This window comes from Sceloporus occidentalis, unplaced genomic scaffold (genome assembly GCF_023333645.1).
Source record: "Sceloporus occidentalis isolate IW3139 unplaced genomic scaffold, rSceOcc1.0.p SCAF_22, whole genome shotgun sequence".
NCBI classification, from domain to species: domain Eukaryota; kingdom Metazoa; phylum Chordata; class Lepidosauria; order Squamata; family Phrynosomatidae; genus Sceloporus; species Sceloporus occidentalis.
In genome coordinates, this window is record NW_028317002.1 from 14,901,762 (window position 1) to 14,923,983 (window position 22,222).

General features: G+C 42.7%; 11 non-coding genes across 11 annotated transcripts; 7 read left to right on the plus strand and 4 right to left on the minus strand.

Moving 5' to 3' along the window:
• Nucleotides 1-172: 172 nt before the first annotated feature.
• On the plus strand, nucleotides 173-254 carry TRNAS-UGA (transfer RNA serine (anticodon UGA)). Its single transcript has one exon. It is a non-coding gene; the product is annotated as a tRNA-Ser (tRNA).
• Nucleotides 255-1,057: 803 nt separating this feature from the next.
• Nucleotides 1,058-1,129, minus strand: TRNAD-GUC (transfer RNA aspartic acid (anticodon GUC)). The gene has a single exon. It is a non-coding gene; the product is annotated as a tRNA-Asp (tRNA).
• A 459-nt stretch (nucleotides 1,130-1,588) lies between these two features.
• Nucleotides 1,589-1,670, plus strand: TRNAS-AGA (transfer RNA serine (anticodon AGA)). Its single transcript has one exon. It is a non-coding gene; the product is annotated as a tRNA-Ser (tRNA).
• A 3,675-nt stretch (nucleotides 1,671-5,345) lies between these two features.
• TRNAS-UGA (transfer RNA serine (anticodon UGA)) lies at nucleotides 5,346-5,427 on the plus strand. Its single transcript has one exon. It is a non-coding gene; the product is annotated as a tRNA-Ser (tRNA).
• Nucleotides 5,428-6,738: 1,311 nt separating this feature from the next.
• TRNAS-AGA (transfer RNA serine (anticodon AGA)) lies at nucleotides 6,739-6,820 on the plus strand. Its single transcript has one exon. It is a non-coding gene; the product is annotated as a tRNA-Ser (tRNA).
• A 1,107-nt stretch (nucleotides 6,821-7,927) lies between these two features.
• TRNAD-GUC (transfer RNA aspartic acid (anticodon GUC)) lies at nucleotides 7,928-7,999 on the minus strand. Its single transcript has one exon. It is a non-coding gene; the product is annotated as a tRNA-Asp (tRNA).
• A 3,428-nt stretch (nucleotides 8,000-11,427) lies between these two features.
• TRNAS-UGA (transfer RNA serine (anticodon UGA)) lies at nucleotides 11,428-11,509 on the plus strand. The gene has a single exon. It is a non-coding gene; the product is annotated as a tRNA-Ser (tRNA).
• Nucleotides 11,510-12,315: 806 nt separating this feature from the next.
• On the minus strand, nucleotides 12,316-12,387 carry TRNAD-GUC (transfer RNA aspartic acid (anticodon GUC)). The gene has a single exon. It is a non-coding gene; the product is annotated as a tRNA-Asp (tRNA).
• A 3,419-nt stretch (nucleotides 12,388-15,806) lies between these two features.
• On the plus strand, nucleotides 15,807-15,888 carry TRNAS-UGA (transfer RNA serine (anticodon UGA)). The gene has a single exon. It is a non-coding gene; the product is annotated as a tRNA-Ser (tRNA).
• A 788-nt stretch (nucleotides 15,889-16,676) lies between these two features.
• TRNAD-GUC (transfer RNA aspartic acid (anticodon GUC)) lies at nucleotides 16,677-16,748 on the minus strand. Its single transcript has one exon. It is a non-coding gene; the product is annotated as a tRNA-Asp (tRNA).
• Nucleotides 16,749-20,172: 3,424 nt separating this feature from the next.
• Nucleotides 20,173-20,254, plus strand: TRNAS-UGA (transfer RNA serine (anticodon UGA)). The gene has a single exon. It is a non-coding gene; the product is annotated as a tRNA-Ser (tRNA).
• The last annotated feature ends 1,968 nt before the right edge of the window (nucleotides 20,255-22,222 follow it).

Consider the following 22,222-nt stretch of genomic DNA (forward strand, 5'->3'; position numbering starts at 1 on the left):
AGTAGCACAAAACAGAATTAACGTTTGGATGCTGCAAGTTCATTCAAATGCTTTTGAATTTGATGGAAAGAAATTGAGCAACATAGTAACGGTAAATTTTTAATCTCTGCATGTTCAGTGCGAAAGTAAAAATATTGGAACACAAAGGCTCCTTCCAACAGCATGTTAGCGTATAGTTGTGGCTGAGTGGTTAAGGCGATGGACTTGAAATCCATTGGGGTTTCCCCGCGCAGGTTCAAATCCTGAAGACTACGGGGATTTTCACTCTTAGAAGGAGCCCATACCAGCATTATTATAACATGTTGTGACTAGGCTGTTGTTTAGCGTTTTGTAAAATTGACTACAAAAGCGTACAAGCAATATCTGATCCCGGATACGTTGTTGTCCTATTCTTAGATCAACTTCTAGCAAACCTTCTTCTTGTGCTTATATAACAGTCAGATTGACACCAGTATTGTGTAATTCAAATATAAGCAAAATAAATAGCAAAATATAGAAACATAGCCACCCGGCGGGGATTCCTGCCACTATACTAACCAGGACTAGCATTGTATAATGTTGTCCAGCCACTGTGTTATTTATATGACATAGTACTAGCTGAATTGTACATGGACACACTGATTGGAAGATTTTCTCAAATTTGCTTTCCTTTACTGTATGAGAGCTGTAATGGTACCATTTATTAGCTTTTACGAGACAGAGTGGAATGAAAGAAGAACGCCATAATAATTAACTACTAGGATTGGAAGAAAATTTATTGGATGGTGAGACTACTGGTTCATGGATTTTATTCAGTTTTTCGTCAGAATGTCAAATGCTGAATAAAAGGAGAATACTGGAGTGGAATACTGTCCACGGCGCGCCTTTTCAACAGTTCAACAAGCAGTAGCTGGCATTGTTGGCCGATTCAGCCATACCACCGTAACAACAACAAAGGTTCTGTCATTTTAGCACTCTCTATTGAGAACTGAGATTTCTGCATTTTGTTTTTACAAATTGGTCCATTACAATATGAAGTAAACTTGAGCAACAAAAAAAAAAAAAAAGAGTACCATGCCTCCCCGTCGGGGAATCGAACCCCGGTCTCCCGCGTGACAGGCGGGGATACTTACCACTATACTAACGAGGACTGGCATTGGTGGGCATGACGCATCCATGCACACACAACTATATTGAGCAAACTGTATTTGTCCCAGGCAGCAAGGCTCGTGATAGCACCATTCGGTCACTTAACCTTGCCCACCTTGCTACAGTCTAGTCACTTTGTTTTTTTATGTGACATAGTACTAGCTGAACACACAGATTAGAACATATTCTCCAATTTTCTTTTACTTTGCGGTGTGAGAGCTGTAATGGTACTGTTTATGAGCTTTTACGAGACAGAGTGGAATAAAAGGAGAGCTACTAGGATTGGACGAAAATTCATTCGATGCTGAGGCGACTTACTATATGTTTACTATAGATCTGGCATGATGGCGGGCTTCTTGACACACACTTGGTGTCGTGGGTTTGATATAAAGAGTGTGTGGGAGAAGGATTGTATGCTATAACTGCTCACACACGCACATGTGCACAACTGACTCTGTGAGTAGTTGTGGCCGAGTGGTTAAGGCGATGGACTAGAAATCCATTGGGGTCTCCCCGCGCAGGTTCGAATCCTGCTGACTACGACCCTTTTCTCTTAGTGTGTATAAATTCGCAGCAAGCTCTTTTTTTCTTTTTTTTACCCGTAACGCCAAATATCTCAGTTTTCAAAATACGAGAACTGAGATTTCTGCATTTTGTTTTTACAAATTGGTCCGTTACAATATGAAGTAAAATTGAGCAACAAAAAAAAAAAAAAAGTACCATGTCTCCCCGTCAGGGAATCAAACCCCGGTCTCCCGCGTGACAGGCGGGGATACTTACCACTATACTAACGAGGACTGGCATTGGTGGGCATTACGCATCCATGCACACACAACTATATTGAGCAAACTGTATTTGTCCCAGGCAGCAAGGCTCGTGATAGCACCATTCGGTCACTTAACCTTGCCCACCTTGCTACAGTCTAGTCACTTTGTTTTTTATGTGACATAGTACTAGCTGAACACACCGATTAGAACATATTCTCCAATTTTCTTTTACTTTGCGGTGTGAGAGCTGTAATGGTATGAGCTTTTACGAGACAGAGTGGAATAAAAGGAGAGCTACTAGGATTGGAAGAAAATTCATTCGATGCTGAGGCGACTTACTATATGTTTACTATAGATCTGGCATGATGGCGGGCTTCTTGACACACACTTGGTGCTCACATGAGACACATAAACCAAATAGCCATAACATTATGACCACCTGCCTATTATTGTGTAGGTCCCCCATTTGCCACCAAAACAGCCCTGCCCCATCGAGGCATGGACGCTACTAGACCTCTGATGGTGTGCTGTGGTATCTGGCACCAAGACGTTTACAGCAAATCCTTTAAGTCCTGTAAGTTGCGAGGTGGGGCCTCCATGGATCAGACTTGTTTGTCCAGCACATCCCACAGATGCTCGATTGGATTGAAATCTGGAGAATTTGGAGGCCGAGTCAACACATTGAACTCGTTGTTGTGTTCCTCAAACCAGGCCAGATCCCTTTTTACTTTGTGGCAGGGCGCATTATTCTCCTGAAAGAGGCCAATGCCATCAGGAAATATAGTGTCCATGAAAGGGTGTACATGGTCTGCAAAAATGCCCAGGTAGGTGGTACATGTCAAAGTAACATCTACATGAATGGCAGGACCCAAGGTTTCCCAGCAGAACATTGTCCAAAACATCACACTGTCTCCACCGGCTTGCCTTCTTCACATAGGGCATTCTGGTGCCATGGGTTGTCCAGGTAAGCAACGCACATGCACCTGGCCATCCACGTGAGGTAAAAGAAAATGTGATTCATCAGACTAGGCTACCTTCTTGCATTGCTCCACGGTCCAGGTCTTATGCTCATGTGCCCATTGTAGGAGCTTTCGGCAGTGGACAGGGGTCAGCATGGGCACCCTGACTGAACTGCAGCCCTACACAGAACAACCTGCCATGCACTGTGTGTTCTGACACCTTTCTATCAGAACCAGCATTAACTTTCTTTCAGCAAATTGAGCTACAGTAGCTCGTCCGTTGGATTTGACCACACTGGCCAGCCTTAACCCCCATGTGCATCAATGTGCCTTGTCCACCCATGACCCTGTCGCCGGTTCACCGCTTTTCCTTCCTTGGACCACTTTTGATAGGCACTGACCACTGCAGACTGGGAACACCCGGCAAGAGCTGCAGTTTTGGAGATGCTCTCACCCAGTCGTCTAGCCATCACAACCTGGCTCTTGTCAATGTTGCTCAGATCCTTACGTTTTCCCATTCTTCCTGCTTCTAACACATCAGCTTTGAGGACAAATTGTTTACTTGCTACCAAATATATCCCACCCACTGACAGGTGCCGTGATAATAAGTTGATCAGTGTTATTCACTTCACCTGTCTGTGTGAAGTGTCATCAGCTTAACTTCCTTCCAATATTGGCTACACTGCAAGAAGACCTGCAGTCTTGGGCCAGCCTCTCCATCTAGTGGAAAGGAAGAATTAACTTTCTTTATTTGTTTTCAAACACTATATATATATATATATATATATATATATATATGTATTGTTATGATTTATCTGGGACAAAAGAAAATCCCAGATCAAATTTCACACCCTAATACTTCCCAAATCCAAAGCAGCCTTATTCCTACTCGCGCACCTATTCAGGAGCCTGCCACCTGCTTAGAGGCTTGGAATATTTCCTTAACCTACCGCAAAAGCAATGGATAGGGATTAAGCGCTCAGACATTAGCATCCCCTTGCGTAGACTAGCCTGGCTCATGCCACTGAACGTCCTGCACATGGTAAGTCATAATCGCTATGTCACGGCTATTAAACCTGCCTACAATGGTGCATTTCCAGATCTATAGTATAATTAGTGCTTTGAACGTTTGTAGGATTGTTAACTGTATATATATATACTTTGGCACTGAGTAGAATATATCCAAGAGTTAGTATATCTAAAAGTTCTAAAATGTATGCTTACGCAGTACTAAACCGGGTATTATGAGAGCAGCATTCTCCTTGCCAACCAACATAATGACTTTATCACACACTAAAGTAAATGCATCCTTGACAATTTATTGAGACTTTTGTAATGCTAGCACCCCCTCAACGGATTCAGAGGTGGACAGCACAGAGTAAAGCGTTTACTCTTGCAATTGGCACGAGGGTTTAATTTGTAAAAGTGTAAATCCAGCAGAACAATCAAAACTAGTAAAGTCAGGCCTCCCTTTATTGCACATTAAAGTAAATGCATCCTTGACGATTTATTGAGACTTATGTAATGCTAGCACCCCTCAACGGATTCAGAGGTGGACAGCGCAGAGTAAGGGGTTTACTCTTGCAATTGGCATGAGGGTTTAATTTGTAAAGGTGTAAACCCAGCAGAACAATCATAAATAGTAAAGTAAGGCCTCCCCATTGGGAATTTGAACCACTGTCTCTACTGCATGAGAGGCGGGGATTCTAACCACTATAACAATGACGGTCTTACTGCATCTGTTCTCAAAAGTTCTAAAACCTTCATCATTGACTTACCTTAGCCACATACAAAACTTTTGTGAGGCAAGGTTTGTATGCTGGAACAGCTTATGAACACGTTAAGATTTCAGGCTGTGCTAACGAGGATAGCGACTGGGATCGAACCCGCGACCTTGGCGCCACGCTCTAACCAACTGAGCTAACCGGCCTTCCGTGTTGAGGCAAACGTGGCATAGTCCAAAGAGAACTCCTACTGTCCACGGCCCGCCCTTTCAACAGTTCAACGAGCAGTAGCTGGCATTGTTGGCCGATTCAGCCATACCACCGTAACAACAACAAAGGTTCTGTCATTTTAGCACTCTCTATGGACGCAGCCCATATTGACTTGCAAAAGCTAATTCTTCAGCCAATTTTGTGGAAGTTCTAAATACATATGACTACCATGCCTCAAATAGACATGGACACAAAATAATCCAGCTTGAAATCCTTAACATGTTCATGTTCTAATTTCTCTGAAATCCATCTTTTACTACAAATGTTCGCAACGGATAGCTGTAATTGAGCGGAAATCAAACTTTCTAGAATGCACAATATGTAAAGTAGCACAAAACAGAATTAACGTTTGGATGCTGCAAGTTCATTCAAATGCTTTTGAATTTGATGGAAAGAAATTGAGCAACATAGTAACGGTAAATTTTTAATCTCTGCATGTTCAGTGCGAAAGTAAAAATATTGGAACACAAAGGCTCCTTCCAACAGCATGTTAGCGTGTGGTCGTGGCCGAGTGGTTAAGGCGAAGGACTTGAAATCCATTGGGGTTTCCCCGCGCAGGTTCAAATCCTGCTGACTACGGGGGTTTTCACTCTTAGAAGGAGCCGATACCAGCATTATTATAACATGTTGTGACTAGGCTGTTGTTTAGTGTTTTGTAAAATTGACTACAAAAGCGTACAAGCAATATCTGATCCCGGATACGTTGTTGTCCTATTCTTAGCTCAACTTCTAGCAAACCTTCTTCTTGTGCTTATATAACAGTCAGATTCACACCAGTATTGTGTAATTCAAATATAAGCAAAATAAATAGCAAAATATAGAAACATAGCCACCCGGCGGGGATTCCTGCCACTATACTAACCAGGACTAGCATTGTATAATGTTGTCCAGCCACTGTGTTATTTATATGACATAGTACTAGCTGAATTGTACATGGACACACTGATTGGAAGATTTTCTCAAATTTGCTTTCCTTTACTGTATGAGAGCTGTAATGGTACCATTTATTAGCTTTTACGAGACAGAGTGGAATGAAAGAAGAACGCCATAATAATTAACTACTAGGATTGGAAGAAAATTTATTGGATGGTGAGACTACTGGTTCATGGATTTTATTCAGTTTTTCGTCAGAATGTCAAATGCTGAATAAAAGGAGAATACTGGAGTGGAATACTGTCCACGGCGCGCCTTTTCAACAGTTCAACAAGCAGTAGCTGGCATTGTTGGCCGATTCAGCCATACCAACGTAACAACAACAAAGGTTCTGTCATTTTAGCACTCTCTATGGAGAACTGAGATTTCTGCATTTTGTTTTTACAAATTGGTCCATTACAATATGAAGTAAACTTGAGCAACAAAAAAAAATAAATAAAAAGAGAACCCCGGTCTCCCGCGTCACAGGCGGGGATACTTACCACTATACTAACGAGGACTGGCATTGGTGGGCATGACGCATCCATGCACACACAACTATATTGAGCAAACTGTATTTGTCCCAGGCAGCAAGGCTCGTGATAGCACCATTCGGTCACTTAACCTTGCCCACCTTGCTACAGTCTAGTCACTTTGTTTTTTATGTGACATAGTACTAGCTGAACACACTGATTAGAACATATTCTCCAATTTTCTTTTACTTTGCGGTGTGAGAGCTGTAATGGTACTGTTTATGAGCTTTTACGAGACAGAGTGGAATAAAAGGAGAGCTACTAGGATTGGAAGAAAATTCATTCGATGCTGAGGCGACTTACTATATGTTTACTATAGATCTGGCATGATGGCGGGTTTCTTGACACACACTTGGTGTCGTGGGTTTGATATAAAGAGTGTGTGGGAGAAGGATTGTATGCTACAACTGCTCACACACGCACATGTGTACGCCTAATTCCGTGAGTAGTCGTGGCCGAGTGGTTAAGGCGATGGGCTAGAAATCCATTGGGGTCTCCCCGCGCAGGTTCGAATCCTGCCGACTACGACCCTTTTCTCTTAGTGTGTATAAATTCGCAGCAAGCTCTTTTTTTTCTTTTTTTTACCCGTAACGCCAAATATCTCAGTTTTCAAAATACGAGAACTGAGATTTCTGCATTTTGTTTTTACAAATTGGTCCGTTACAATATGAAGTAAACTTGAGCAACAAAAAAAAAATAAGTACCATGCATCCCCGGTCTCCCGCGTGACAGGCAGGGATACTTACCACTAAGTCGTGGCTGAGTGGTTAAGGCAATGGACTTGAAATCCATTGGAGTTTCACCGCGCAGGTTCAAATCCTGCCGACTACAGGGATTTTCACTCTTAGGAGGAGCCCATACCAGCATTATTATAACATGTTGTGACTAGGCTGTTGTTTAGCGTTTTGTAAAATTGACTACAAAAGCGTACAAGCAATATCTGATCCCCGATACGTTGTTGTCCTATTCTTAGATCAACTTCTAGCAAACCTTCTTCTTGTGCTTATATAACAGTCAGATTGACACCAGTATTGTGTAATTCAAATATCAGCAAAATAAATAGCAAAATATAGAAACATAGCCACCCGGCGGGGATTCCTGCCACTATACTAACCAGGACTAGCATTGTATAATGTTGTCCAGCCACTGTGTTATTTATATGACATAGTACTAGCTGAATTTTACATGGACACACTGATTGGAAGATTTTCTCAAATTTGCTTTCCTTTACTGTATGAGAGCTGTAATGGTACCATTTATTAGCTTTTACGAGACAGAGTGGAATGAAAGAAGAACGCCATAATAATTAACTACTAGGATTGGAAGAAAATTTATTGGATGGTGAGACTACTGGTTCATGGATTTTATTCAGTTTTTCGTCAGAATGTCAAATGCTGAATAAAAGGAGAATACTGGAGTGGAATACTGTCCACGGCGCGCCTTTTCAACAGTTCAACAAGCAGTAGCTGGCATTGTTGGCCGATTCAGCCATACCACCGTAACAACAACAAAGGTTCTGTCATTTTAGCACTCTCTATGGAGAACTGAGATTTCTGCATTTTGTTTTTACAAATTGGTCCATTACAATATGAAGTAAACTTGAGCAAAAAAAAAAAAAAAAAAGAGTACCATGCCTCCCCGTCGGGGAATCGAACCCCGGTCTCCCGCGTGACAGGCGGGGATACTTACCACTATACTAACGAGGACTGGCATTGGTGGGCATGACGCATCCATGCACACACATCTATATTGAGCAAACTGTATTTGTCCCAGGCAGCAAGGCTCGTGATAGCACCATTCGGTCACTTAACCTTGCCCACCTTGCTACAGTCTAGTCACTTTGTTTTTTATGTGACATAGTACTAGCTGAACACACCGATTAGAACATATTCTCCAATTTTCTTTTACTTTGCGGTGTGAGAGCTGTAATGGTATGAGCTTTTACGAGACAGAGTGGAATAAAAGGAGAGCTACTAGGATTGGAAGAAAATTCATTCGATGCTGAGGCGACTTACTATATGTTTACTATAGATCTGGCATGATGGCAGGCTTCTTGACACACACTTGGTGCTCACATGAGACACATAAACCAAATAGCCATAACATTATGACCACCTGCCTATTATTGTGTAGGTCCCCCATTTGCCACCAAAACAGCCCTGCCCCATCGAGGCATGGACGCTACTAGACCTCTGATGGTGTGCTGTGGTATCTGGCACCAAGACGTTTACAGCAAATCCTTTAAGTCCTGTAAGTTGCGAGGTGGGGCCTCCATGGATCAGACTTGTTTGTCCAGCACATCCCACAGATGCTCGATTGGATTGAAATCTGGAGAATTTGGAGGCCGAGTCAACACATTGAACTCGTTGTTGTGTTCCTCAAACCAGGCCAGATCCCTTTTTACTTTGTGGCAGGGCGCATTATTCTCCTGAAAGAGGCCAATGCCATCAGGAAATATAGTGTCCATGAAAGGGTGTACATGGTCTGCAAAAATGCCCAGGTAGGTGGTACATGTCAAAGTAACATCTACATGAATGGCAGGACCCAAGGTTTCCCAGCAGAACATTGTCCAAAACATCACACTGTCTCCACCGGCTTGCCTTCTTCACATAGGGCATTCTGGTGCCATGGGTTGTCCAGGTAAGCAACGCACATGCACCTGGCCATCCACGTGATGTAAAAGAAAATGTGATTCATCAGACTAGGCTACCTTCTTGCATTGCTCCACGGTCCAGGTCTTATGCTCATGTGCCCATTGTAGGAGCTTTCGGCAGTGGACAGGGGTCAGCATGGGCACCCTGACTGAACTGCAGCCCTACACAGAACAACCTGCCATGCACTGTGTGTTCTGACACCTTTCTATCAGAACCAGCATTAACTTTCTTTCAGCAAATTGAGCTACAGTAGCTCGTCCGTTGGATTTGACCACACTGGCCAGCCTTAACCCCCATGTGCATCAATGTGCCTTGTCCACCCATGACCCTGTCGCCGGTTCACCGCTTTTCCTTCCTTGGACCACTTTTGATAGGCACTGACCACTGCAGACTGGGAACACCCGGCAAGAGCTGCAGTTTTGGAGATGCTCTCACCCAGTCGTCTAGCCATCACAACCTGGCTCTTGTCAATGTTGCTCAGATCCTTACGTTTTCCCATTCTTCCTGCTTCTAACACATCAGCTTTGAGGACAAATTGTTTACTTGCTACCAAATATATCCCACCCACTGACAGGTGCCGTGATAATAAGTTGATCAGTGTTATTCACTTCACCTGTCTGTGTGAAGTGTCATCAGCTTAACTTCCTTCCAATATTGGCTACACTGCAAGAAGACCTGCAGTCTTGGGCCAGCCTCTCCATCTAGTGGAAAGGAAGAATTAACTTTCTTTATTTGTTTTCAAACACTATATATATATATATATATATATATATATATATATATATATGTATTGTTATGATTTATCTGGGACAAAAGAAAATCCCAGATCAAATTTCACACCCTAATACTTCCCAAATCCAAAGCAGCCTTATTCCTACTCGCGCACCTATTCAGGAGCCTGCCACCTGCTTAGAGGCTTGGAATATTTCCTTAACCTACCGCAAAAGCAATGGATAGGGATTGAGCGCTCAGACATTAGCATCCCCTTGCGTAGACTAGCCTGGCTCATGCCACTGAACGTCCTGCACATGGTAAGTCATAATCGCTATGTCACGGCTATTAAACCTGCCTACAATGGTGCATTTCCAGATCTATAGTATAATTAGTGCTTTGAACGTTTGTAGGATTGTTAACTGTATATATATATACTTTGGCACTGAGTAGAATATATCCAAGAGTTAGTATATCTAAAAGTTCTAAAATGTATGCTTACGCAGTACTAAACCGGGTATTATGAGAGCAGCATTCTCCTTGCCAACCAACATAATGACTTTATCACACACTAAAGTAAATGCATCCTTGACAATTTATTGAGACTTTTGTAATGCTAGCACCCCCTCAACGGATTCAGAGGTGGACAGCACAGAGTAAAGCGTTTACTCTTGCAATTGGCACGAGGGTTTAATTTGTAAAAGTGTAAATCCAGCAGAACAATCAAAACTAGTAAAGTCAGGCCTCCCTTTATTGCACATTAAAGTAAATGCATCCTTGACGATTTATTGAGACTTATGTAATGCTAGCACCCCTCAACGGATTCAGAGGTGGACAGCGCAGAGTAAGGGGTTTACTCTTGCAATTGGCATGAGGGTTTAATTTGTAAAGGTGTAAACCCAGCAGAACAATCATAAATAGTAAAGTAAGGCCTCCCCATTGGGAATTTGAACCACTGTCTCTACTGCATGAGAGGCGGGGATTCTAACCACTATAACAATGACTGTCTTACTGCATCTGTTCTCAAAAGTTCTAAAACCTTCATCATTGACTTACCTTAGCCACATACAAAACTTTTGTGAGGCAAGGTTTGTATGCTGGAACAGCTTATGAACACGTTAAGATTTCAGGCTGTGCTAATAAGGATAGCGACTGGGATCGAACCCGCGACCTTGGCGCCACGCTCTAACCAACTGAGCTAACCGGCCTTCCGTGTTGAGGCAAACGTGGCATAGTCCAAAGAGAACTCCTACTGTCCACGGCCCGCCCTTTCAACAGTTCAACGAGCAGTAGCTGGCATTGTTGGCCGATTCAGCCATACCACCGTAACAACAACAAAGGTTCTGTCATTTTAGCACTCTCTATGGACGCAGCCCATATTGACTTGCAAAAGCTAATTCTTCAGCCAATTTTGTTGAAGTTCTAAATACATATGACTACCATGCCTCAAATAGACATGGACACAAAATAATCCAGCTTGAAATCCTTAACATGTTCATGTTCTAATTTCTCTGAAATCCATCTTTTACTACAAATGTTCGCAACGGATAGCTGTAATTGAGCGGAAATCAAACTTTCTAGAATGCACAATATGTAAAGTAGCACAAAACAGAATTAACGTTTGGATGCTGCAAGTTCATTCAAATGCTTTTGAATTTGATGGAAAGAAATTGAGCAACATAGTAACGGTAAATTTTTAATCTCTGCATGTTCAGTGCGAAAGTAAAAATATTGGAACACAAAGGCTCCTTCCAACAGCATGTTAGCGTGTGGTCGTGGCCGAGTGGTTAAGGCGAAGGACTTGAAATCCATTGGGGTTTCCCCGCGCAGGTTCAAATCCTGCTGACTACGGGGGTTTTCACTCTTAGAAGGAGCCGATACCAGCATTATTATAACATGTTGTGACTAGGCTGTTGTTTAGTGTTTTGTAAAATTGACTACAAAAGCGTACAAGCAATATCTGATCCCGGATACGTTGTTGTCCTATTCTTAGATCAACTTCTAGCAAACCTTCTTCTTGTGCTTATATAACAGTCAGATTCACACCAGTATTGTGTAATTCAAATATAAGCAAAATAAATAGCAAAATATAGAAACATAGCCACCCGGCGGGGATTCCTGCCACTATACTAACCAGGACTAGCATTGTATAATGTTGTCCAGCCACTGTGTTATTTATATGACATAGTACTAGCTGAATTGTACATGGACACACTGATTGGAAGATTTTCTCAAATTTGCTTTCCTTTACTGTATGAGAGCTGTAATGGTACCATTTATTAGCTTTTACGAGACAGAGTGGAATGAAAGAAGAACGCCATAATAATTAACTACTAGGATTGGAAGAAAATTTATTGGATGGTGAGACTACTGGTTCATGGATTTTATTCAGTTTTTCGTCAGAATGTCAAATGCTGAATAAAAGGAGAATACTGGAGTGGAATACTGTCCACGGCGCGCCTTTTCAACAGTTCAACAAGCAGTAGCTGGCATTGTTGGCCGATTCAGCCATACCAACGTAACAACAACAAAGGTTCTGTCATTTTAGCACTCTCTATGGAGAACTGAGATTTCTGCATTTTGTTTTTACAAATTGGTCCATTACAATATGAAGTAAACTTGAGCAACAAAAAAAAAAAAAAAAAAGAGTACCATACCTCCCCGTCGGGGAATCGAACCCCGGTCTCCCGCGTGACAGGCGGGGATACTTACCACTATACTAACGAGGACTGGCATTGGTGGGCATGACACATCCATGCACACACAACTATATTGAGCAAACTGTATTTGTCCCAGGCAGCAAGGCTCGTGATAGCACCATTCGGTCACTTAACCTTGCCCACCTTGCTACAGTCTAGTCACTTTGTTTTTTATGTGACATAGTACTAGCTGAACATACCGATTAGAACATATTCTCCAATTTTCTTTTACTTTGCGGTGTGAGAGCTGTAATGGTATGAGCTTTTACGAGACAGAGTGGAATAAAAGGAGAGCTACTAGGATTGGAAGAAAATTCATTCGATGCTGAGGCGACTTACTATATGTTTACTATAGATCTGGCATGATGGCGGGCTTCTTGACACACACTTGGTGCTCACATGAGACACATAAACCAAATAGCCATAACATTATGACCACCTGCCTATTATTGTGTAGGTCCCCCTTTTGCCACCAAAACAGCCCTGCCCCATCGAGGCATGGACGCTACTAGACCTCTGATGGTGTGCTGTGGTATCTGGCACCAAGACGTTTACAGCAAATCCTTTAAGTCCTGTAAGTTGCGAGGTGGGGCCTCCATGGATCAGACTTGTTTGTCCAGCACATCCCACAGATGCTCGATTGGATTGAAATCTGGAGAATTTGGAGGCCGAGTCAACACATTGAACTCGTTGTTGTGTTCCTCAAACCAGGCCAGATCCCTTTTTACTTTGTGGCAGGGTGCATTATTCTCCTGAAAGAGGCCAATGCCATCAGGAAATATAGTGTCCATGAAAGGGTGTACATGGTCTGCAAAAATGCCCAGGTAGGTGGTACATGTCAAAGTAACATCTACATGAATGGCAGGACCCAAGGTTTCCCAGCAGAACATTGTCCAAAACATCACACTGTCTCCACTGGCTTGCCTTCTTCACATAGGGCATTCTGGTGCCATGGGTTGTCCAGGTAAGCAACGCACATGCACCTGGCCATCCACGTGATGTAAAAGAAAATGTGATTCATCAGACTAGGCTACCTTCTTGCATTGCTCCACGGTCCAGGTCTTATGCTCATGTGCCCATTGTAGGAGCTTTCGGCAGTGGACAGGGGTCAGCATGGGCACCCTGACTGAACTGCAGCCCTACACAGAACAACCTGCCATGCACTGTGTGTTCTGACACCTTTCTATCAGAACCAGCATTAACTTTCTTTCAGCAAATTGAGCTACAGTAGCTCGTCCGTTGGATTTGACCACACTGGCCAGCCTTAACCCCCATGTGCATCAATGTGCCTTGTCCACCCATGACCCTGTCGCCGGTTCACCGCTTTTCCTTCCTTGGACCACTTTTGATAGGCACTGACCACTGCAGACTGGGAACACCCGGCAAGAGCTGCAGTTTTGGAGATGCTCTCACCCAGTCGTCTAGCCATCACAACCTGGCTCTTGTCAATGTTGCTCAGATCCTTACGTTTTCCCATTCTTCCTGCTTCTAACACATCAGCTTTGAGGACAAATTGTTTACTTGCTACCAAATATATCCCACCCACTGACAGGTGCCGTGATAATAAGTTGATCAGTGTTATTCACTTCACCTGTCTGTGTGAAGTGTCATCAGCTTAACTTCCTTCCAATATTGGCTACACTGCAAGAAGACTGCAGTCTTGGGCCAGCCTCTCCATCTAGTGGAAAGGAAGAATTAACTTTCTTTATTTGTTTTCAAACACTATATATATATATATATATATATATATATATATGTATTGTTATGATTTATCTGGGACAAAAGAAAATCCCAGATCAAATTTCACACCCTAATACTTCCCAAATCCAAAGCAGCCTTATTCCTACTCGCGCACCTATTCAGGAGCCTGCCACCTGCTTAGAGGCTTGGAATATTTCCTTAACCTACCGCAAAAGCAATGGATAGGGATTGAGCGCTCAGACATTAGCATCCCCTTGCGTAGACTAGCCTGGCTCATGCCACTGAACGTCCTGCACATGGTAAGTCATAATCGCTATGTCACGGCTATTAAACCTGCCTACAATGGTGCATTTCCAGATCTATAGTATAATTAGTGCTTTGAACGTTTGTAGGATTGTTAACTGTATATATATATACTTTGGCACTGAGTAGAATATATCCAAGAGTTAGTATATCTAAAAGTTCTAAAATGTATGCTTACGCAGTACTAAACCGGGTATTATGAGAGCAGCATTCTCCTTGCCAACCAACATAATGACTTTATCACACACTAAAGTAAATGCATCCTTGACGATTTATTGAGACTTTTGTAATGCTAGCACCCCCTCAACGGATTCAGAGGTGGACAGCACAGAGTAAAGCGTTTACTCTTGCAATTGGCACGAGGGTTTAATTTGTAAAAGTGTAAATCCAGCAGAACAATCAAAACTAGTAAAGTCAGGCCTCCCTTTATTGCACATTAAAGTAAATGCATCCTTGACGATTTATTGAGACTTATGTAATGCTAGCACCCCTCAACGGATTCAGAGGTGGACAGCGCAGAGTAAGGGGTTTACTCTTGCAATTGGCATGAGGGTTTAATTTGTAAAGGTGTAAACCCAGCAGAACAATCATAAATAGTAAAGTAAGGCCTCCCCATTGGGAATTTGAACCACTGTCTCTACTGCATGAGAGGCGGGGATTCTAACCACTATAACAATGACTGTCTTACTGCATCTGTTCTCAAAAGTTCTAAAACCTTCATCATTGACTTACCTTAGCCACATACAAAACTTTTGTGAGGCAAGGTTTGTATGCTGGAACAGCTTATGAACACGTTAAGATTTCAGGCTGTGCTAATAAGGATAGCGACTGGGATCGAACCCTCGACCTTGGCGCCACGCTCTAACCAACTGAGCTAACCGACCTTCTGTGTTGAGGCAAACGTGGCATAGTCCAAAGAGAACTCCTACTGTCCACGGCCCGCCCTTTCAACAGTTCAACGAGCAGTAGCTGGCATTGTTGGCCGATTCAGCCATACCACCGTAACAACAACAAAGGTTCTGTCATTTTAGCACTCTCTATGGACGCAGCCCATATTGACTTGCAAAAGCTAATTCTTCAGCCAATTTTGTTGAAGTTCTAAATACATATGACTACCATGCCTCAAATAGACATGGACACAAAATAATCCAGCTTGAAATCCTTAACATGTTCATGTTCTAATTTCTCTGAAATCCATCTTTTACTACAAATGTTCGCAACGGATAGCTGTAAATGAGCGGAAATCAAACTTTCTAGAATGCACAATATGTAAAGTAGCACAAAACAGAATTAACGTTTGGATGCTGCAAGTTCATTCAAATGCTTTTGAATTTGATGGAAAGAAATTGAGCAACATAGTAACGGTAAATTTTTAATCTCTGCATGTTCAGTGCGAAAGTAAAAATATTGGAACACAAAGGCTCCTTCCAACAGCATGTTAGCGTGTGGTCGTGGCCGAGTGGTTAAGGCGATGGACTTGAAATCCATTGGGGTTTCCCCGCGCAGGTTCAAATCCTGCTGACTACGGGGATTTTCACTCTTAGAAGGAGCCGATACCAGCATTATTATAACATGTTGTGACTAGGCTGTTGTTTAGCGTTTTGTAAAATTGACTACAAAAGCGTACAAGCAATATCTGATCCCGGATACGTTGTTGTCCTATTCTTAGATCAACTTCTAGCAAACCTTCTTCTTGTGCTTATACACCAGTATTGTGTAATTCAAATATAAGCAAAATAAATAGCAAAATATAGAAACATAGCCACCCGGCGGGGATTCCTGCCACTATACTAACCAGGACTAGCATTGTATAATGTTGTCCAGCCACTGTGTTATTTATATGACATAGTACTAGCTGAATTGTACATGGACACACTGATTGGAAGATTTTCTCAAATTTGCTTTCCTTTACTGTATGAGAGCTGTAATGGTACCATTTATTAGCTTTTACGAGACAGAGTGGAATGAAAGAAGAACGCCATAATAATTAACTACTAGGATTGGAAGAAAATTTATTGGATGGTGAGACTACTGGTTCATGGATTTTATTCAGTTTTTCGTCAGAATGTCAAATGCTGAATAAAAGGAGAATACTGGAGTGGAATACTGTCCACGGCGCGCCTTTTCAACAGTTCAACAAGCAGTAGCTGGCATTGTTGGCCGATTCAGCCATACCACCGTAACAACAACAAAGGTTCTGTCATTTTAGCACTCTCTATGGAGAACTGAGATTTCTGCATTTTGTTTTTACAAATTGGTCCATTACAATATGAAGTAAACTTGAGCAAAAAAAAAAAAAAAAAAGAGTACCATGCCTCCCCGTCGGGGAATCGAACCCCGGTCTCCCGCGTGACAGGCGGGGATACTTACCACTATACTAACGAGGACTGGCATTGGTGGGCATGACGCATCCATGCACACACATCTATATTGAGCAAACTGTATTTGTCCCAGGCAGCAAGGCTCGTGATAGCACCATTCGGTCACTTAACCTTGCCCACCTTGCTACAGTCTAGTCACTTTGTTTTTTATGTGACATAGTACTAGCTGAACACACCGATTAGAACATATTCTCCAATTTTCTTTTACTTTGCGGTGTGAGAGCTGTAATGGTATGAGCTTTTACGAGACAGAGTGGAATAAAAGGAGAGCTACTAGGATTGGAAGAAAATTCATTCGATGCTGAGGCGACTTACTATATGTTTACTATAGATCTGGCATGATGGCAGGCTTCTTGACACACACTTGGTGCTCACATGAGACACATAAACCAAATAGCCATAACATTATGACCACCTGCCTATTATTGTGTAGGTCCCCCATTTGCCACCAAAACAGCCCTGCCCCATCGAGGCATGGACGCTACTAGACCTCTGATGGTGTGCTGTGGTATCTGGCACCAAGACGTTTACAGCAAATCCTTTAAGTCCTGTAAGTTGCGAGGTGGGGCCTCCATGGATCAGACTTGTTTGTCCAGCACATCCCACAGATGCTCGATTGGATTGAAATCTGGAGAATTTGGAGGCCGAGTCAACACATTGAACTCGTTGTTGTGTTCCTCAAACCAGGCCAGATCCCTTTTTACTTTGTGGCAGGGCGCATTATTCTCCTGAAAGAGGCCAATGCCATCAGGAAATATAGTGTCCATGAAAGGGTGTACATGGTCTGCAAAAATGCCCAGGTAGGTGGTACATGTCAAAGTAACATCTACATGAATGGCAGGACCCAAGGTTTCCCAGCAGAACATTGTCCAAAACATCACACTGTCTCCACCGGCTTGCCTTCTTCACATAGGGCATTCTGGTGCCATGGGTTGTCCAGGTAAGCAACGCACATGCACCTGGCCATCCACGTGATGTAAAAGAAAATGTGATTCATCAGACTAGGCTACCTTCTTGCATTGCTCCACGGTCCAGGTCTTATGCTCATGTGCCCATTGTAGGAGCTTTCGGCAGTGGACAGGGGTCAGCATGGGCACCCTGACTGAACTGCAGCCCTACACAGAACAACCTGCCATGCACTGTGTGTTCTGACACCTTTCTATCAGAACCAGCATTAACTTTCTTTCAGCAAATTGAGCTACAGTAGCTCGTCCGTTGGATTTGACCACACTGGCCAGCCTTAACCCCCATGTGCATCAATGTGCCTTGTCCACCCATGACCCTGTCGCCGGTTCACCGCTTTTCCTTCCTTGGACCACTTTTGATAGGCACTGACCACTGCAGACTGGGAACACCCGGCAAGAGCTGCAGTTTTGGAGATGCTCTCACCCAGTCGTCTAGCCATCACAACCTGGCTCTTGTCAATGTTGCTCAGATCCTTACGTTTTCCCATTCTTCCTGCTTCTAACACATCAGCTTTGAGGACAAATTGTTTACTTGCTACCAAATATATCCCACCCACTGACAGGTGCCGTGATAATAAGTTGATCAGTGTTATTCACTTCACCTGTCTGTGTGAAGTGTCATCAGCTTAACTTCCTTCCAATATTGGCTACACTGCAAGAAGACCTGCAGTCTTGGGCCAGCCTCTCCATCTAGTGGAAAGGAAGAATTAACTTTCTTTATTTGTTTTCAAACACTATATATATATATATATATATATATATATATATATGTATTGTTATGATTTATCTGGGACAAAAGAAAATCCCAGATCAAATTTCACACCCTAATACTTCCCAAATCCAAAGCAGCCTTATTCCTACTCGCGCACCTATTCAGGAGCCTGCCACCTGCTTAGAGGCTTGGAATATTTCCTTAACCTACCGCAAAAGCAATGGATAGGGATTGAGCGCTCAGACATTAGCATCCCCTTGCATAGACTAGCCTGGCTCATGCCACTGGACGTCCTGCACATGGTAAGTCATAATCGCTATGTCACGGCTATTAAACCTGCCTACAATGGTGCATTTCCAGATCTATAGTATAATTAGTGCTTTGAACGTTTGTAGGATTGTTAACTGTATATATATATATACTTTGGCACTGAGTAGAATATATCCAAGAGTTAGTATATCTAAAAGTTCTAAAATGTATGCTTACGCAGTACTAAACCGGGTATTATGAGAGCAGCATTCTCCTTGCCAACCAACATAATGACTTTATCACACACTAAAGTAAATGCATCCTTGACGATTTATTGAGACTTTTGTAATGCTAGCACCCCCTCAACGGATTCAGAGGTGGACAGCACAGAGTAAAGCGTTTACTCTTGCAATTGGCACGAGGGTTTAATTTGTAAAAGTGTAAATCCAGCAGAACAATCAAAACTAGTAAAGTCAGGCCTCCCTTTATTGCACATTAAAGTAAATGCATCCTTGACGATTTATTGAGACTTATGTAATGCTAGCACCCCTCAACGGATTCAGAGGTGGACAGCGCAGAGTAAGGGGTTTACTCTTGCAATTGGCATGAGGGTTTAATTTGTAAAGGTGTAAACCCAGCAGAACAATCATAAATAGTAAAGTAAGGCCTCCCCATTGGGAATTTGAACCACTGTCTCTACTGCATGAGAGGCGGGGATTCTAACCACTATAACAATGACTGTCTTACTGCATCTGTTCTCAAAAGTTCTAAAACCTTCATCATTGACTTACCTTAGCCACATACAAAACTTTTGTGAGGCAAGGTTTGTATGCTGGAACAGCTTATGAACACGTTAAGATTTCAGGCTGTGCTAATAAGGATAGCGACTGGGATCGAACCCGCGACCTTGGCGCCACGCTCTAACCAACTGAGCTAACCGGCCTTCCGTGTTGAGGCAAACGTGGCATAGTCCAAAGAGAACTCCTACTGTCCACGGCCCGCCCTTTCAACAGTTCAACGAGCAGTAGCTGGCATTGTTGGCCGATTCAGCCATACCACCGTAACAACAACAAAGGTTCTGTCATTTTAGCACTCTCTATGGACGCAGCCCATATTGACTTGCAAAAGCTAATTCTTCAGCCAATTTTGTTGAAGTTCTAAATACATATGACTACCATGCCTCAAATAGACATGGACACAAAATAATCCAGCTTGAAATCCTTAACATGTTCATGTTCTAATTTCTCTGAAATCCATCTTTTACTACAAATGTTCGCAACGGATAGCTGTAATTGAGCGGAAATCAAACTTTCTAGAATGCACAATATGTAAAGTAGCACAAAACAGAATTAACGTTTGGATGCTGCAAGTTCATTCAAATGCTTTTGAATTTGATGGAAAGAAATTGAGCAACATAGTAACGGTAAATTTTTAATCTCTGCATGTTCAGTGCGAAAGTAAAAATATTGGAACACAAAGGCTCCTTCCAACAGCATGTTAGCGTGTAGTCGTGGCCGAGTGGTTAAGGCGAAGGACTTGAAATCCATTGGGGTTTCCCCGCGCAGGTTCAAATCCTGCTGACTATGGGGGTTTTCACTCTTAGAAGGAGCCGATACCAGCATTATTATAACATGTTGTGACTAGGCTGTTGTTTAGCGTTTTGTAAAATTGACTACAAAAGCGTACAAGCAATATCTGATCCCGGATACGTTGTTGTCCTATTCTTAGATCAACTTCTAGCAAACCTTCTTCTTGTGCTTATATAACAGTCAGATTCACACCAGTATTGTGTAATTCAAATATAAGCAAAATAAATAGCAAAATATAGAAACATAGCCACCCGGCGGGGATTCCTGCCACTATACTAACCAGGACTAGCATTGTATAATGTTGTCCAGCCACTGTGTTATTTATATGACATAGTACTAGCTGAATTGTACATGGACACACTGATTGGAAGATTTTCTCAAATTTGCTTTCCTTTACTGTATGAGAGCTGTAATGGTACCATTTATTAGCTTTTACGAGACAGAGTGGAATGAAAGAAGAACGCCATAATAATTAACTACTAGGATTGGAAGAAAATTTATTGGATGGTGAGACTACTGGTTCATGGATTTTATTCAGTTTTTCGTCAGAATGTCAAATGCTGAATAAAAGGAGAATACTGGAGTGGAATACTGTCCACGGCGCGCCTTTTCAACAGTTCAACAAGCAGTAGCTGGCATTGTTGGCCGATTCAGCCATACCAACGTAACAACAACAAAGGTTCTGTCATTTTAGCACTCTCTATGGAGAACTGAGATTTCTGCATTTTGTTTTTACAAATTGGTCCATTACAATATGAAGTAAACTTGAGCAACAAAAAAAAAAAAAAAAGAGTACCATACCTCCCCGTCGTGGAATCGAACCCCGGTCTCCCGCGTGACAGGCGGGGATACTTACCACTATACTAACGAGGACTGGCATTGGTGGGCATGACACATCCATGCACACACAACTATATTGAGCAAACTGTATTTGTCCCAGGCAGCAAGGCTCGTGATAGCACCATTCGGTCACTTAACCTTGCCCACCTTGCTACAGTCTAGTCACTTTGTTTTTTATGTGACATAGTACTAGCTGAACATACCGATTAGAACATATTCTCCAATTTTCTTTTACTTTGCGGTGTGAGAGCTGTAATGGTATGAGCTTTTACGAGACAGAGTGGAATAAAAGGAGAGCTACTAGGATTGGAAGAAAATTCATTCGATGCTGAGGTGACTTACTATATGTTTACTATAGATCTGGCATGATGGCGGGCTTCTTGACACACACTTGGTGCTCACATGAGACACATAAACCAAATAGCCATAACATTATGACCACCTGCCTATTATTGTGTAGGTCCCCCTTTTGCCACCAAAACAGCCCTGCCCCATCGAGGCATGGACGCTACTAGACCTCTGATGGTGTGCTGTGGTATCTGGCACCAAGACGTTTACAGCAAATCCTTTAAGTCCTGTAAGTTGCGAGGTGGGGCCTCCATGGATCAGACTTGTTTGTCCAGCACATCCCACAGATGCTCGATTGGATTGAAATCTGGAGAATTTGGAGGCCGAGTCAACACATTGAACTCGTTGTTGTGTTCCTCAAACCAGGCCAGATCCCTTTTTACTTTGTGGCAGGGCGCATTATTCTCCTGAAAGAGGCCAATGCCATCAGGAAATATAGTGTCCATGAAAGGGTGTACATGGTCTGCAAAAATGCCCAGGTAGGTGGTACATGTCAAAGTAACATCTACATGAATGGCAGGACCCAAGGTTTCCCAGCAGAACATTGTCCAAAACATCACACTGTCTCCACCGGCTTGCCTTCTTCACATAGGGCATTCTGGTGCCATGGGTTGTCCAGGTAAGCAACGCACATGCACCTGGCCATCCACGTGATGTAAAAGAAAATGTGATTCATCAGACTAGGCTACCTTCTTGCATTGCTCCACGGTCCAGGTCTTATGCTCATGTGCCCATTGTAGGAGCTTTCGGCAGTGGACAGGGGTCAGCATGGGCAAC